We start from the raw sequence: 17,626 nt of genomic DNA, 5'->3' as shown, positions 1-17,626 counted from the left end.
AGGAAAAATCTGGATTTGACGCAAAGCAGCGTTTTAAGGGCAGAAATCATATTGAATGCTAAATGACAGGCCTAAAGTGCTTTAAAACATCTTGCATGTGTATACATCAAACAGGGAGTGTAATTAAGGTACTGCTTCACACTGACACACCAAACTGTTCACTGAACAGAACAGGTATGCAGTGGCGGGTTCACTGAACAGAGCAGGTATACAGTGGCGGGTTCACTGAACAGAACAGGTATGCAGTGGCGGGTTCACTGAACAGAACAGGTATACAGTGGCGGATTCACTGAACAGAACAGGTATGCAGTGGCGGGTCCACTGAACAGAACAGGTATGCAGTGGCGGGTCCACTGAACAGAACAGGTATGCAGTGGTGGGTTCACAGAACAGGTATGCAGTGGTGGGTTCACAGAACAGGTATGCAGTGGCAGGATCACTGAACAGGTATGCAGTGGTGGGTGGGTTCACAGAACAGGTATGCAGTGGTGGGTTCACAGAACAGGTATGCAGTGGCAGGATCACTGAACAGGTATGCAGTGGTGGGTGGGTTCACAGAACAGGTATGCAGTGGCAGGATCACTGAACAGGTATGCAGTGGTGGGTGGGTTCACAGAACAGGTATGCAGTGGCAGGATCACAGAACAGGTATGCAGTGGTGGGTGGGTTCACAGAACAGGTATGCAGTGGCAGGATCACTGAACAGGTATGCAGTGGTGGGTGGGTTCACAGAACAGGTATGCAGTGGCAGGATCACTGAACAGGTATGCAGTGGTGGGTGGGTTCACAGAACAGGTATGCAGTGGCAGGATCACTGAACAGGTATGCAGTGGTGGGTGGGTTCACAGAACAGGTATGCAGTGGCAGGATCACTGAACAGGTATGCAGTGGTGGGTGGGTTCACAGAACAGGTATGCAGTGGCAGGATCACTGAACAGGTATGCAGCCAGGAAAAGCTAAGCCTAACTAATCTTTCCCTATGAGAGACAGACAGCAGCTCGCCCTACTCTCTCTAATGCAGGCACACGAGTGGCCGTAATGGCCGCCGCTGCCTGCCTTATATAAGGGGGCTGGGGCTCCAGGGGCTAGTGTAGCCTAATTGGCTACACTGGGCCTGCTTACTGTGATGTAGAGGGTCAAAGTTGACCCTCATAGTGCATTGTGGGGCGAACCGAACTTCCGGAAACGTTCGCCTGAGGGAGGCGAACGCGAACCACCGAAGTTCGCCGGGAACCGTTCGCCGGCGAACCGTTCGGCCCATCTCTAATGCCTACCGATCCCCCCGTTCTCCTCTCTGCCCCACAGTCTACCTAAATACCCCTTCAGCAGCCTCTTCCAGGTTGCCAGAGTTGGGCACTACTGCCTGTTTCTCTAGGTTATTTCACATCTGGTATCCTTTAAATGATCTCTTAATCCGGTTCAGTAGGCCACACAGTCATAGGGAAGACTGCTGACTTCACCTGGATTTGTGCAAAAATACTGGTTTATTGTACCATAGTAATAGAAAAAAACACGCGACGTTTCGACCAGCGGCGCCGCCGGCCGAAATGTCGTGTTTTTTTTCTATTACTATGGTACAATAAACCAGCATTTTTGCACAAATCCAGGTGGAGACCCAGTCGTTTTGTCTTTGCTGCTGTGAATGTTACACACCTAAGAGGGATCCAGGTGTGGACCGGTTGACTCCCTGGTAGATCTATTACTTTGCGGTACAGCTGAGGGATCACTTTTCTTGCTGAAGACTGCTGACTTGACAGTTGTCCAGAGGACAGTCATTGACATACTTCACGAGGAGGGTAAGCCACAAAATGTCATTGCTAAAGAAGCTGGCTGTTCACAGGGCTGTTTCCAAGCATATGAATGGAAAGTTGAGTTGGAGGAAGTAAAAAGGGGCAGAAATAGGTTCTCAAGCAACAGGATTAACTGACGCACAACCCATTCAAGAATTTGGGGAGAGTCACAAGAGGCGCTCAACAGTTTTCAACTTAAAGGATACCCAAAGTGACATGTGACATGATGAGATAGACATGGGTATGTACAGTGCCTAGCACACTAATAACTATGATGTGTTCCTTTTTTTTTCTCTGCCTGAAAGAGTTAAATATCAGGTATGTAAGTGGCTGACTCAGTCCTGACAGGAAGTGACTACAGTGTGACCCTCACTGATAAGAAATTCCAACTATAAAACACTTTCCTAGCAGAAAATGGCTTCTGGGAGCAGGAAAGAGTTAAAAATGGCCGATAGTTCATAGATTTTAGCTCTGGCATACTTCAATGAATGTGTCATTGAGCAAAAACAATAAAACAGTTAAAACTTAAAAAGGAGATTTAAACATAAAATAAAACCGGAATATCTTAAAAAGTCATTTTTAGAAGACAAAAGATAGGAAGGGGAAGAAAGATACAATCGTTTATTTCATTCGTTTGTTTTCGCCTCGGGTGTCCTTTAAGGCACCTTCTGTTGTTGAACTGACTGGAGGAAGTGGGTAGAGACTCGTGAAATATGTTATTTTGTATTGTGCTGAATACATTGTATTTTCTAGTGAAACTGATCTATAATTTATTCAGTAGAAGTAAGATCTACCTCTCCTATTTTTAATTGTGATTTATAATACTTTAAGTCTATCATATATATCGGGTGCCTCCACCTTAGTCACAAAGAGTGGTCTGCAGCTGGAGTCAGTGCTTCAAGAGCCATCCCACACAGACATATCCAGGATATGGAGTACAACTGTTGCAATCCTTGTGTCAAGCCACTCTTAAACCAGAGAAGCAGAAGCATTTTACCTGGGGAAAAATATAAAACACACTGGTAGAAAGTGTCCCAAAGCCCTCTATTCAGTAAATTTTGCACTTCATTTGGAAATCAAGGTATCAGAGTCTGGAGGAAAAGTGGAGAGGCACAGAACACAAGTTCCTTGAGGTCTAGTGTTAAGTTTCCACATTCAGTCATCGATGATTTGGGGAGCTCAAGTCAGTGCTTCTATCTACCAGGACATTTTAGAGCACTTCATGCTCTCCTCTGCTGACAAACTTTGACAAACTTTGCTGATGAAAATGTAATTTTTTCAGCGGGACTTGGCACATGACCACAATGCCAACAGCACCAATACCTGCAAACTTAAGGGACGAGTATGGGGTCCCAGGTGGCCCCATCTTATGCAAACTTATTTTTAACTGATCCACAGAATTGCATGTTCATTCAAAATCCGCAGTTTTGGCAGCAGCTGTACGGATCTTTTAGATTCGTGGACGACATACTCATTTTATGGCGCGGGACAGAGAGTTCCTCCTGGACTGTGGTGGAGGATGCAAACTGTATGCACCCAACCATAAAGTTTACTGCTGAATACTGCTGAAAGTTTACTGCTGAGTGAGCATTGATTATTTAGATGTGACCATTTCAAAAAGCGACTGGAAATTTTGTACTAAACTTTTTAGGAAACCGATGGAGAGGAACAACCTCTTGAGGATGGATTGTTTCCATGATGACCGTTTGAAAAAAAGTATTCCTAAAGGTCAATTTTTGAGGGCATGCCGCATCTCGTCCACTGATTCTGAATAAATGGGAAGCTGCGGCCCGATTGATTAACAATTTTGAGGAGAAAGGTTTTGAAAGAGCAAATCTGGTGAAAGTAAGTGAGGAAGTGGCCACAATTGAGCGAGAATCATTATTGAGACCAAGGGGGAGAAAATCAAATGACAGGAGCAGAATCCTTTTTGTCCTCCGTTATGGACATTTGTCCGGGAGGATTAGAGGGATTGTATGCAAGTATTGGCTGATTTTTTTAAAAAGATGCTGAATGTGGAACGTTGTTCAAAGATTATCCCTTGTTTGCATATAAGAGAGGCAGAACAATAGCTAACCAGGTGTGTAAACGTGTCGTGGATAAGACACCTGAGTCAGCGGGTCGGAGAGGAACCCTCCCATGCTGTTCGTGCAATTGTTGTTCTGCCATTATATGTGGTGAATATCTGTCTCACCCACATACGGGTCAGAGAATTGCGGTCAAGGGAAACTTTAATTGCAACACAATCCATGTGGTTTACGCATTAAAGTGCCCTTGTGGGCTTGTTTATGTGGGTGAGACAACTCGAAACGTGAAGGTACGCATCCAAGAACATAAACGCAGTATTGCAGAGGTGCAAAAAACCTTGAAAAAGGTGTTGAGAAACAGAATGTCCCTGTGGGTCGACATTTTGTTCAGGCCGGACATACTGCATCTCAGCTGAGATGGATGATGTTAGATTCTGTCCCTCCTCTGAGAAGAGGGGGAGATAGAGAAAAGGTACCGCTCAGCAAAGAAGTGGAGTGGATAAGAAAATTACATTGTGTAAGCCCTAGGGGCCTGAATGAATATGTAAGTTATAAGTGTTTACTGTGATTTTTTTACAGGAAAGAATAACTGGTGGGATTTCATATGCTACGGGAAATATTGATGACCCCTTCACAGTTTATTGCAGGGTAGACGGTATAGTAGTTCCCTGTATAGGAATTGTATATATTGTCTATTGTTGTATGCTTATGATGTAAGGTCATGCACTTGGGTGGGACTGCCTGTTGGGGCAGTCCTATATATGGGGTGGAGTTGTGTGGGATGGTACACTTGAGGAAGGGTCAGGTGACCCGTAACATGTATGTGTCCATGCTCGAATAAAGTACAAACGAAAGTTTGAAGCCTGTGGAGTGCCTTTTTCTACTGTGTTGGAGCACCAATACCTGGACTAATGACCATGGTATCACTGTGCTTGATTGGTCAGCCAACACGCCTGGCCTAAATGCCATGAGGTATCGTCAAAAAAAGGAAGATGAGAGAAACCAGACCCAAAAATGCAGATAGACTGTAGGCTGCTATCATAGAATTCTGGGCTTCCATAACACCTCATCAGTGCCACAGACTGATCGCCTTCATGCCATGCCACACTGAAGCAGTAATTTATTGCAAACTGGGATTGAAAGAAACCCAGAAAAATAGCACCACTCAGCTAATGGGTTTGAGAATATTTACATATGATCTTTATTATACATGATGGGTCAATGATACAAAATACACAATTCACGATGATTCAATAGTTAAAAACATTTCAAGTGTCCCATGAAACTCAATGCCAGTAATGTGCCATATGCAAAATTATGCTGTAAACCACATATATCAATAATGCCAACACAGGGAGCTCAGACAATGAGCCCTCAGGTGGTTGAACCTAGGTTCAGTAAAGTGCAACCATGGGCTAATCCTACCTAATAAAACCCCACTGTCCCTGCGTCCCCTGTCCCAGTGTCTGTGCTTTTTGCCAGTGCGCATGCGTGACACGCTGACGTTACAAACAGGAGGATGAGGACAGAGGAGTGGCACGTGGTGGGGAGTGTGGCCGTGTGCGCGTGTGGCGCCCTTGGAAAATGAGATCGCGTCCCAGCCCTAGCGCCTGTTTTTTAACTGGCGGGCTAATTAACTAGTGCATATAAACCAGATGCCTGTGTCAATGAAAAAATCATAAGAACCATAAATCCTTTGTGTAAAAATGTACACACATCAACCTTATAACTAAAGGTTGCCACACACCATACAATAAAATGATCCAATTTTAAGTCAATTCGATAAAAACAATCGGGTGTCCCAAAAAATCGAAAGCTTTTTTTTTTTTTTTTTAATTCGTTCGAGAAATCTGATCGAATTTCCCGTTTTTATTAGCTAAAAGAAGATTGGGAGTGTTTTTTTGATAAATTTTCATGAAAATTGAATGGTGTAGCTTAGATTGTCAATTACTTGATGTACAGACCAAAGCCATAATTAGAGAAAAATTGAACATATGTGTTGGGTATATTGGTACTCAACACCCTGGGATGGGTCCGATTTTAGAAATGATGCAATCAGTCAGAATAAATTGATTGCAATTCTTTAATTGAAAAAATATTTAAAAAATTGTATGGTGGCCACCTTAACTACCTAACGACCGTGTCATGCCAATGGACATGAACGCGGCGGCAGCCCCAGGACTGCCTAACGCCAATCGTCAGGTCCTGGGGCCGGCTACTGCAGCCTGCGTGCTCATCTCCCGCTTGAGGGGTGGTGCTCCGCCTCTCCTTCAGTCTCCGAGCGGCGATTGCCACTCGGGAAACTGTTAGACGGCGGTTTTGCAGTCTATTTACTGTGTACAGCGCTGCGATCTGCAGCAGCGCTGTACTGGGGACACGGCTGTCCCCTCCATTGGCTGGGAAATGATCGGCTGTCATAGGCTGAAGACTATGACAGCTGATCACACTGATTGGCTGGCGGGGGGATGGAGGGAGCAAGGTGAAAAAAAAATCCCAAAACCACGTTTTTATTAACAAAATGAAACAATAAATATTTATAAAAAAAATAAACACAGGCGGGAGGGATCAGACCCCGGGGGTTGGGGGGGGGGGGGTTTGGAAATCACTTGTGTGCTGTGGTCAATTAGGTGAAAAATGTCCTGGTCTTTAGGGGGGTTTAACACTGCAGTCCTCAGGTGGTTAAAATACCCCTGACCCTCTTTCCCCCTACTCTTAAACTTTTATTATAGCTTTATTACTGGTGTTGCGACTAGCACAGCACCAGCCTCCCCCCTCCTGTGCCCCCTCTGTAACTCCTATTCTGCTCAGTCATAGTCTTCAACTGAGGCAGAACGTAGAATATGATCAGGGAGGAAGTGACAATTCCTCCTCCCCTCCATAGCGCCGCCCCCTCCACCTGCTGCTTTAGTTCTGTATGTATGTCACTGCACACAGCGCACAGGGTAGCTGCGCTGTGTGCGGACTTGTGATAACTGAGTTCGGATATTCTTCCAACCTCAATTACCATGAGCCCACACACAGCGCGGCTCCCTGCACGCTGTGTAGTAATACAGATATGGAACTAAAGCGGCAGGTGTAGGGGGCATATTTAAGGACGCACAGAGGGAAGGAAGAACTGTCACTTCTTCCCTGATCATAATTGTTGTCAGAACAGGACTACAGGGGGTGCTGGAGGGGGAGGATGGTGCTGTGTGCTGTGAAAAAAATCACAGCACCAGTAATAAAACAATTTTAAAGTATTTTCAGACCAGGTCAGGGGTACTTTACATGCTAGTGCTGAAACATCTGCGCAAATGAGGCATATAGATATACATAAAACAGTATCTAAATAGTGATGTAGCCTATGGTTATAAAGTGCATAGTGAAGAAGATACATTGAATACTTAGCCCAGCTAAATGACCAATGGCATGCCTCACAACTGTCCCTCTTTTGGAGGGACAGTCCCTCTTTGGGAGCCTAATCCCTCTATCCCTCTTTCTGTACGGATGTACAGATCTATGTAAATATATGTATTTTATCTACTGAAGTATGTGTTTAACTGACTCTAAACTTTCTTCCTATTCCTTAAATCGATATATTTTTTTATTTTCAAATGTTAATATAAAGAAAAATGAACCAGGATAGAAAGGACCAGTGTGGTTTGAATTATAAAACAACATATTTTTCTTTTGAAATCTTTATAGTATGCGTGACTAGGGGTGTGGCAGGGGTGTGATTAGGGAGTGTCTTAATTGTACCTCTTTCTCATATCAAAAAGTAGGGAGATATGCAATGGCAGGGGCATTGGTGTGTATCCAGAGACAGAGACCTGTCACAGGGTCTCTTCTAATATTTATTGAAATGTGGGTTTTTAATGCCTGTAAGCCATAACCAGCAACATGAAAATAAATGAATACTTGACATATATCACTCTTCGTGTAATGAATCTATATTTTGTAGGAGTTTCACTTTCTGAATTGAATTACTAAAATAAATTAACTTTTTATTGATATTCTAATTTATTGAGATGCACCAGTAGAGAATTTCCTTAAATTTGCATGCACACCATAATCAATAGCATTTCATTGAACATCTCTAATGGTAAGGGTTACTTTCTGTTAACAATTATAGCTACCATGATAAAAAAAAATGGTCACTAAGTGGCAGCACATACACAGTATATTTCTCATATTTCTCTGACTAAATAGCTATGAAGGCAGCACAACTATGTCAATAATGAAGGATTAGGCCCCTTTCTTAGAAAGAGATGTATCCACTTTGTTCCTCTATTTCTTATTTTTTTAAAGTTACAGATTGCTCAGCAAGCTCATGGTGAACAAGAACTGAAGTGTGTCAAAAATAGACAATTCATTTTTTTAAAAGGAACTTGGCACTACATTTTAAACATTTGTCAAACACCCTTCCCCTAAGGGTGGTTTATAAACTGTGTGGGCTTTAGGGAGCAAAGTAAGCATTTACTTACCTACCAGTGACTGCACCGTAGCCCCCCCCCTGCCTGTATGAAGGCATCCAACTTCTTGAGCTCAGTGCTGCAGAACCACTGGTTGAAAAGGTTATAGGGCATCCCCAGTGGCTGCATTGCTTGCTTGGGGATGTAGTTCCCATTGATGTGATTACATCTTCTGGCCAGAAGATGTAATCACATCATCAATGCACTACATCCATCAATGAACTACAACTCCTGGCATTGTATCATGGCCACTGGGGATGCACTGTATCATCCAGGGAATTTTAACGGAGCAGCACCTTATAGGCAAGTGACAGTGGCGTACCTAGGGCATCTGACACCCGGTGCTGGGTATTATAAGACCCCCCCAAAAAAATAAAAATGTGTGTGGCCATAACCTGCGGCGCGCGAAGCATGCCGCGGCAAAGAAATGGGCGTGGCCATGATCGGATGAGGGTGGAGCTAGCTGTAATTTAAAGTGAACCCGAGGTGAGAGTGATATGGAGGCTGCCATATTTATTTCCTGGCAGCCCTGCTGATCTATTTGGCTGCAGTGGTGAACTGAAATACACCAGAAAAAAGCATGCAGCTAATCTTGTCAGTTCTGACAATATTGTCAGAAACCCCTGACCTGCTGTATGCTTGTTCAGGGTCTATGGTTGAAAAAATTAGAGGCAGAGGACCAGCACGGCAGCCAGGCAACTGGTATTGCTTAAAAGGAGATAAATATGGCAGCCTAAATATTATTCTCACCTCGGGTCCCCTTTAAAAGTGCAACACAAAGACAGTGGGCCCAAGTTTTGGTGACCCTTTCCCCAGAAAATTCACATAATTTTGCAGGTTTTCTCAAGAAAATACCCATAATGTGAGCAGATTTGCCCAGAAAATATGTTCAATCATGTCGGCAGATTTGACCAAAAAACACATTTAATTATGTCGGCAGATTTGACCAGAAAATATGTGCAATCATGTCGGCAGATTTGACCAGAAAATACGTGCAATCATGTGGCAGATTTGACCAGAAAATACGTGCAATCATGTGGCAGATTTGACCAGAAAATACGTGCAATCATGTTGCAGATTGGAACAATGGAGGGTACAGCGACTGGCACTACGGCGGCACTCAAAATATGTCACAGCTTGCAAAACAAAGAGGCATAGATTCCACCAGGTATCCGCACATGTACAGCACAGCGTGCTCAGGATCAAGAAACGAAGATATCAAGCTCATTCACAACATAGATGTATGAAGAAGCTGTGGAAGCCGGAAGGCAGGATGCAGAAAATTTGTTTGACAACCCAGCTGTCTTGACTACGCGGAATAAGGTTGTGGGAGCTAAGGTGGCAGAAATCAAACTAGGGAGGCTGTGTGAAAAAGAAGTTAAGATATTTTGGACAGTAACTACTCTTAAAAAATATAAAAGTAAGAAAATTGTGGCAAGAGGGTTCAGGAAGTATCAGGAACCAGCAGAATACCAAAATGATACTAAGTTCATGGAAAGATGGCGTGAAGCGCATCTAACATACGTAACAACTTTACAAAATATAGTCCTAGAAAGGACCGAAGAGGAGCATACAGGGATCCAGAAAGAAATAAAAGATCTGAAAGAGCAATATAAGGGTCTCGTAGACCAGGAACGCTATAGTGGAACCCTAAAGAAAATCGATAAAAGGCTAGCCCCAATTCAGGAGGAAATAAAGAAAAGGAAATTACAAAAATATCTTAGAGATACCGACGATTTTAAGGCCGGGAAAGAGTTTAATTGGGGTTTTACCAGACCACGGTTTGGCAGACCTGGAGGTCCGAGACCACAACGTCCTAAGAAAGGTTACTGGACGACAGACACAGAGACCAGTGAAGAAGAGACTGCAAAAGTAATACCCAAAAATAATAAAAAAAGCAATCTTGAAAATAATCAATCAGAATGTGCGTCCAATCCAAAGAGTGCCCCTTTAGGGAAAAAACACGCAGAGGAAGGGGCCGTCTCAAAAGGAAAAGGAGGGAGGCAGCTAACTTGGGAGGACAGCCAGAGCAATCCAGTCCAACAGAAATCAAAGAAAAGGAAGTACTACAGAGGGAACAACAAATAGAAATAGTCAACTTGAGCAAGACACCACTACCGATAGCATGCGAATCAATATTGAAGAAAGGACTCAACTTTTCGGTCACACAGAAATTTGACTTTTGCCGTTTTAAGGTGGATCTCTATAAGGGAGTGAGAAAGATGAGCATAAAACAATTTTTTCTGAAGAGAGAGACCTTTCTTCAAGCTAAATCCGAAGAAGCGTCTGTGGGCCCTCTGGGGTTTACGCCAAATGCATCTTGGACAGATGAGGATCTGGGGAATTTGAGGATTTTGGAGGAACTTCTAACAGATAATAGGGAGCATAGTGAACAAACCCCCCAAATAGAGGATGACCTAGAAAGCCAACAAAAATTTATACCTTGTAAATCAATCAAACCATTCCTGGTGACCCAGGGATCAGCACTTGATATCTTCCAAAGTCTAGTGGAGAAGGACATTAAGGCCCTCACATACACCCAAGCAGATCCTAACCTAAATCAGGATGAAATGAAAGCTCTACAATGGTTTAAGGAAAGACCGGAACTAATAGTCAGAAAAGCTGATAAAGGGGGAGCGATAGTGGTACTCACAGCAGAGCAGTATAACAAAGAAGCTTTACGTCAGCTAAATGACCCAACAACGTATAAAAGATTAGCAGGGGATCCAACTTATAGGTTTCAAAATGCTATGAGGTCGCTACTGAGAAGGGGGGTGGAGGGGGGCTTTCTGTCCAAGAAGCTAGCAGAGGATCTTTTGCCAGAGTTTCCTAAAAAACCTATCTGGTACCATTTACCAAAGATCCATAAGTCCCGGACCAATCCGCCGGGACGTCCCATTGTATCGGGTATTGGTTCCCTCACCGAAAGATTGTCTAGGTGGTTGGACCATCTCCTGAGGCCCTTGCTAGGACGGGTGCAGTCCCACCTTAGAGACACATTGGACGTGCTTGAAAGCATAGAAGATATGATCTGGAGAGAAGGGGATGCTTTGGCAACCATAGACGTGGTGAATTTATACAATCGCATACCGCATGATATCGGAGTCTTTGCTGTAAAGACGTTCTTGTCTCAGACTGACAAAGATGAAAGCTTCATTGATTACATATGTGAATGCCTCTATTTTGTACTTACGCACAATGCGTTTATGTTCGATGGGAGGTGGTACTGGCAGCTGTCCGGCACAGCTATGGGGACCTCGGTAGCATGCACATACGCCAATCTTTTTTTGGCATGGTGGGAGGAGAGGTATGTGCATGGTACCGATGTTCCCCATGGGGGAGGCCTCAGGAGATGGTCCAGATACGTGGACGACGTGCTGGTGTTTTGGTCCGGGACTTATGAGATGTTTATGCAATTTATGGGCTACTTGAATGATGGTAAAGAAAACATGCAATTTACGCATGAATTCAGTAAGGACAAGGTAGCCTTCTTAGATCTAGAATTATGCATAGTAGAGAACCAACTAGTAGCAAAGGGCTACAGGAAGCCAGTATCAGGAAATACATTCTTGCATCGGACCAGCTATCATCCATCTCACGTCTTCAAATCACTACCGTATGGCCAGTTTTTACGCCTGCGCAGAAACAATACCACATTTGATGATTTTCTTGAACAAGCAATGGACCTTAGAGCAAAGCTATTGGATAGGGGTTATACTCAGACAGAACTAGACCAAGCAATACAAAAAGCCAGCTTGATAGATAGGAAAGATATAGTGAAAAAGAAAAAGAGGAAAGAAATAAATAAAAACATAGGAGAGAGGTTAGTGTTCTCATGTGACTATAATTCAATGGCAGACGCAATAAGGCGCAATATTTTAGAGAAATGGAATATAATAAAACAGGATCCATCCCTGAAAGATATTTACAAAGAGCCACCCCTGATAACTTTTAGACGAGCCCCAACCATAGGCGATAAAGTTACCTCCAGTGAGTTCACGATGCCAAGGGAACTTAACTGGCTAGAAAGAGGACAGACCAAAGGTAATTATAGATGTGGGCACTGCTCAATTTGCCCACAATTAGGCAGAGGGAGAAATGTACGAGTAGGTCCTGTGGACACGAAAGTACAACACTTTTTTACTTGCCAAACAAAGTTCGTGGTTTATATAATATGGTGCCCATGTCACCGGTTTTATATAGGTATGACAACTAGAGAAATGAAAACGAGAGTGTTGGAGCACTTCAGATCTGTGGATTCAGGGAAAGGATGCCCAAGACTCATAGAGCATGTCAGGATGGCTCATGGAAGCAATGCGAACTGCCTAACCTTTGCTGGCTTAGACCATATGCCAGTGCCACATAGAGGAGGAGACAGAGAACGATGCCACATAGAGGAGGAGACAGAGATCATAAAAACAGATGCGATGGGCCCTTTAGGCCTGAACGAAAATATAGAAATGGCATGTTTCCAGGATCCTTAGAGTATAGTTTAGCTTTAAAACTTGAGAGTATAGAGTAGGTCCATTTGTATGTCTTTACTGTAGGAAGTGTTGTTGTTTTTAGGGTAGGGGCGATTTCTGCGCATCGGGAGTGCCATAATGGGGTTGATTGGGACGTCGGTCTCTGACTTGGTTTGATTATGTTAATTAGTAGAAAATATTCTCTTAAGCGAATTCCTGTCAGCGGGGGGCCACTGCCCAGTCTTAGCTCTATGAAGCCCTCAACAATTTTTCGGTGGGAGCTTTTTGCATCTCTTGATGTGCAGATTTATTCCCCTATATATTTTATCTTTTTAAATTGTTAACACACCAGCCCATACCCGTTTGTGCTGCCACCTTGTGGCCATGTAGCAGATTGCTAGATTCGACTTGTAAATGGCAATCTTAAGCATGGTTCGCATACTCCCATCGATGTTCATACGCTTGCATGCGTGCATCGATGTTTGTATGCGTAATTACGTAAGCATGAAACGACGCAGGGAAGTTCCGGTAGTGGGCGCATTCTCCATTGACGTCATTACGCATTCATGCGTACGTTAGTGGGAGCATGCGTACTTTTGTATGCGTAGAAGCGACGATGCGACCCGGAAATGATTCCCCATACAGTATTTAACCCGGAAACGGACAGTCGTGAATTGCCACACTGCCTCTGAAGACGCTACTGAAGCAAAACGGACGTTAGGCGGGCCGTTCCTACCACCATGCCCCACAGCCTTTACTAACCACAACGGGTATGTGCACCTTGCATGTTTTTACCGCATGAATATTTCTTGACTACCTTGTTGGAAACTTGTTGGAAACTTTTTTGTATATTGAAAGAGCCGCTGGCAATAAAGCTCTTTTTAAAGCTAGAAGCAGTGCCGGATCTTCATACATCTATGTTGTGAATGATGTTGCAGATTGGACCAGAAAATACGTGCAATCATGTGGCAGATTTGACCAGAAATTACGTGCAACATGTTGCAGATTTGGCCAGAAAATATGTGCAATCATGTGGCAGATTTGACCAGAAAATACATGCAATCATGTGGCAGATTTGACCAGAAAATACGTGCAATCATGTCGGCAGATTTGACTAGAAAATACATGCAATCATTGGGCAGATTTGACTAGAAAGTACATGCAATCATGTGGAAGATTTGACCAGAAAATACGTGCAATCATGTCGCAGATTTGACCAGAAAATACATGCAATCATGTGGAAGATTTGACCAGAAAATACGTGCAATCATGTCGGCAGATTTGACCAGAAAATACGTGCAATCATGTGGCAGATGTGACCAGAAAATACATGCAATCATGTGGAAGATTTGACCAGAAAATACGTGCAATCATGTCGGCAGATTTGACCAGAAAATACATGCAATCATGTCGGCAGATTTGACCAGAAAATACATGCAATCATGTGGCAGATTTGACCAGAAAATCAGAACCAGATCAGAATCTTTATTTCGCCAAGTGCGACCGAAGTCGTACCTGGAATTGGTTGTGGTTCACATGGCATTGGCAAAAGAACAAGACAGAATTGACGCTAAGACAACAGAATTGGCGGTAAGACGAACACCGTGAAAAACAAGCAAAAGACAGGCAAGCAGTACACAAGAAAATAATCACTGCTGTACAACATGCAATTTGCCCCTGAATAGTCCGCCCCAGGGAGTGGATTCGTCTAGCCCCGGGGATGCATAACATCACGCAGCGCCTTGAAATGAGATAATGCGTGCAATCATGTGGAAGATTTTTTCCCATTATTTAAGAAGGGGAAAAGATCAGATCCAGGAAATTATAGACCTGTAAGCTTAAAATCAATTGTATGCAAACTATTTGAGGGGTTACTTAGAGATACTATACATGACTTCATAGTAGAAAATATTCTTATTTCCCAGCATCAGCATGGGTTTACTAAAGACAGGTCCTGTTTGACTAACATGCTCAGCTTTTATGAGGTAGTGAACGCTAATGTGGATATTGGGAATGCTATAGATGTGATATACTTGGACTTTGCAAAGGCCTTTAACACTGTTCCCCACAAAAATCTGGTGCAAAAGTTGAGGATGCAAGGACTGGGGAAGAGTCTGTGTGCATGGATAGGGAACTGGCTAATGGACAGAAAACAAAGAGTTGTGGTCAATGGATCATACTCAAAGTGGGTGACTGTTAGCACTGGGGTCCCACAGGGGTCTGTACTGGGTCCAGTGCTCTTCAATTTATTTACTAATGACCTAGTAGATGCAGTAGAAAGCTATTTTTGCAGATGATACAAAATTGTGCAGAATCATCAACTCTCAGGAAGATAGTGACATATTGCAACAGGATCTGATCAGGATGGCTATATGGGCACATAAATGGCAGATGAAATTCAATGTTGAAAAATGTAAAGTCACGCATTTTGGTCGTACCAACGGTCTAGCACCATACAAAATAAATGGGATACAGTTGGGGACATCAAACTTGGAGAAGGACTTAGGAGTACTCATCGACAACAAGTTTTAAATAATCGTATTCAATGCCAAGCCACTGCAGCTAAAGCTAATAACATTTTGGGATGCATTAAAAGGGAAATAAAAACTTGAGATGCTAGCATAATATTGCCCCTGTTTAACTGTCTAGTATGGCCACATCTGGAATATGGAATTAAATTCTGGGCACCATATTACAGGAAAGATATTGCAGTTTTAGAGCAGGTGCAGAGACGGGCAACAAAATTGATACGTGGGATGGAAGGTCTCACTTACCAAGAAAGGTTAAATAAACTGGGTTTATTTAGTCTCTAGAGAAAAGACACCTTAGAGGGGATCTAATTAACATGTATAAATACATCAGAGGGCGCTATAAAAGCTTGGCTGGTGAGCTTTTTCTCAGAGAACTAGAGGACATGATCTGTGCATGGAGGAAAATGTTTTAGTCATTTATTTAGGAAAGGGTTCTTTACAGTAAGAGTGATTAAGATGTGGAATGCATTGCCACAGGAAGTAGTTATGGAAAACTCTATATCTGTATTTAAAGGGGGCTTAGATGCTTTCCTTGCGTTGAAAGACATCCATGGCTACAATTACTAGGTAATGCCCAGTGATGTTGAACCAGGGATTTTATCTGATTGCTATATGGAGTCGGGAAGGATTTTTTTTTCCCTTTTGGGGCTAATTGGACCACGCCTTATAAGGGTTTTTCGCCTTCCTCTGGATCAACAGGGATATATGATGGAGCAGGCTGGTGGTGTACTTTGTTCTCTGGTTGAACTCGATGAACATATGTCTTTTCTCAACACAAATAACTATGTAACTATGGATTCTGTAGCACGGAGACAGGCACTGGAGACCTTTCCTCTTTTTCTTTCTTTTCTTCTTCCTTTCCCTCTTTTCTATCTTCATCTTCCTTCTTCCTTGCTTCCTCCTTCTTAATTACCGATTCGGCTCAAGCAACTGTGGTTATATGGATATGCGCAGAGTCAGCCAAATGTTCTGCTATTTACCTAATCGTTTGTTTTTATGGGCTGCTTCCCTACATATTATGTAACCTGCTGTAGAAAGCTTATGTTTCTAAACTCAATTTGATACTCCTGTTAACATATTCCATGTATTTACCTATAGCTATATAGATGATAACATTACTGTACTATTTCTCTTCAGTACATGTTGTACTTGTTTGTATTTGTTATCTGAATATCAATAAAAATTGATTTGTTAAAAAAAAAAGAAGGTAACTTAGGTAGAGGAACGAAGTGGGTCATTTTACTGAATCTATCAATGACTACCAGAATCACAGTGAATCCCTGAGAAGCCGGAAGATCAACTACAAAATCCATAGCAAGATGAGTCCACGGCTTCTCAGGAATAGGCAGGGAGGAAACCCTGAGGTGACTTTCGCAATGACTTGCTACGGGCACATACTGGGCAAGCTTTGACAAAGGAAATTGTGTCTTCAATTGCTGAAATTGTGTTCAATGAAGGCCACCAGACCACCCCCTTAAGCAATTCCTGAGTCTTTTTCTCCCCAGGATGACCAACTGACTTACTCTCATGAAATTGCTTTCATATCTGTAACCTGAGATTTAGAGGTACAAACAACCGATCTGAGGGTTTGGCTGGAGGAGCTTCATCCTGAACCTTGGACAATTGGTCAGAAAAATCGGGTGATAGATCATAAGTTACCACAGCAGCAGAAATGCATTTCTTAGGCAAAATAAACCCAGGACCTTCAGGATCAGCAGCTAGTTTCTCAAAGGATTGAGACAAGGCATCAGCTTTTACATTTTTGGAACCCGGTTTATATGTAATAATGAAATTGAAGCGAGAAAAAAACAAGGCCCATCTCGCCTGGCGAGAGTTCAACCATTTGGCATTCTAAATGTATTCCAGGTTTTTATGATCAGTGTAGACCGTCACATGATGAGTAGCCCCCTCCAACCAGTGCCTCCATTTCTCAAAAGCTAATTTGACTGTCAAAAGTTCCCTATTCCCAATGTCATAATTTTTCTCGGCAGGAGAGAACTTCCTGGAGAAATAGGCACAGGGATGCAGGCATTCAGGTGACCCAGAGTACTGGGACAGGACTGCCCCAACCCCTGATTATGATGCATTGACCTCTACAATAAATGCTTTTTGAATATCAGGCTGTACCAAGATGGGTGCAGGACAGAAGTCTTGTTTTAAGGAATTGCAGGCTTGTACCTCCTTACTGTTCCAGACAGAAGGATCAGCTCCCTTTTTGGTAAGATCCGTGAGGGGCGCCGCAGTAGGGGAAAAATTCTTAATACATTTCCTATAAAAATGAGCAAACCCCAGAAAACATTGTAAAGATTTTAAATCAGTGGGTTGGGCCCAGTTCGAAACAGCAGATAATTTATTAGGGTCCAT

The sequence above is a fragment of the Hyperolius riggenbachi genome, chromosome 7 (assembly GCF_040937935.1).
Source record: "Hyperolius riggenbachi isolate aHypRig1 chromosome 7, aHypRig1.pri, whole genome shotgun sequence".
Classification (NCBI taxonomy): Eukaryota; Metazoa; Chordata; class Amphibia; order Anura; family Hyperoliidae; genus Hyperolius; species Hyperolius riggenbachi.
Note: the sequence above shows the minus strand (reverse complement) of the source record.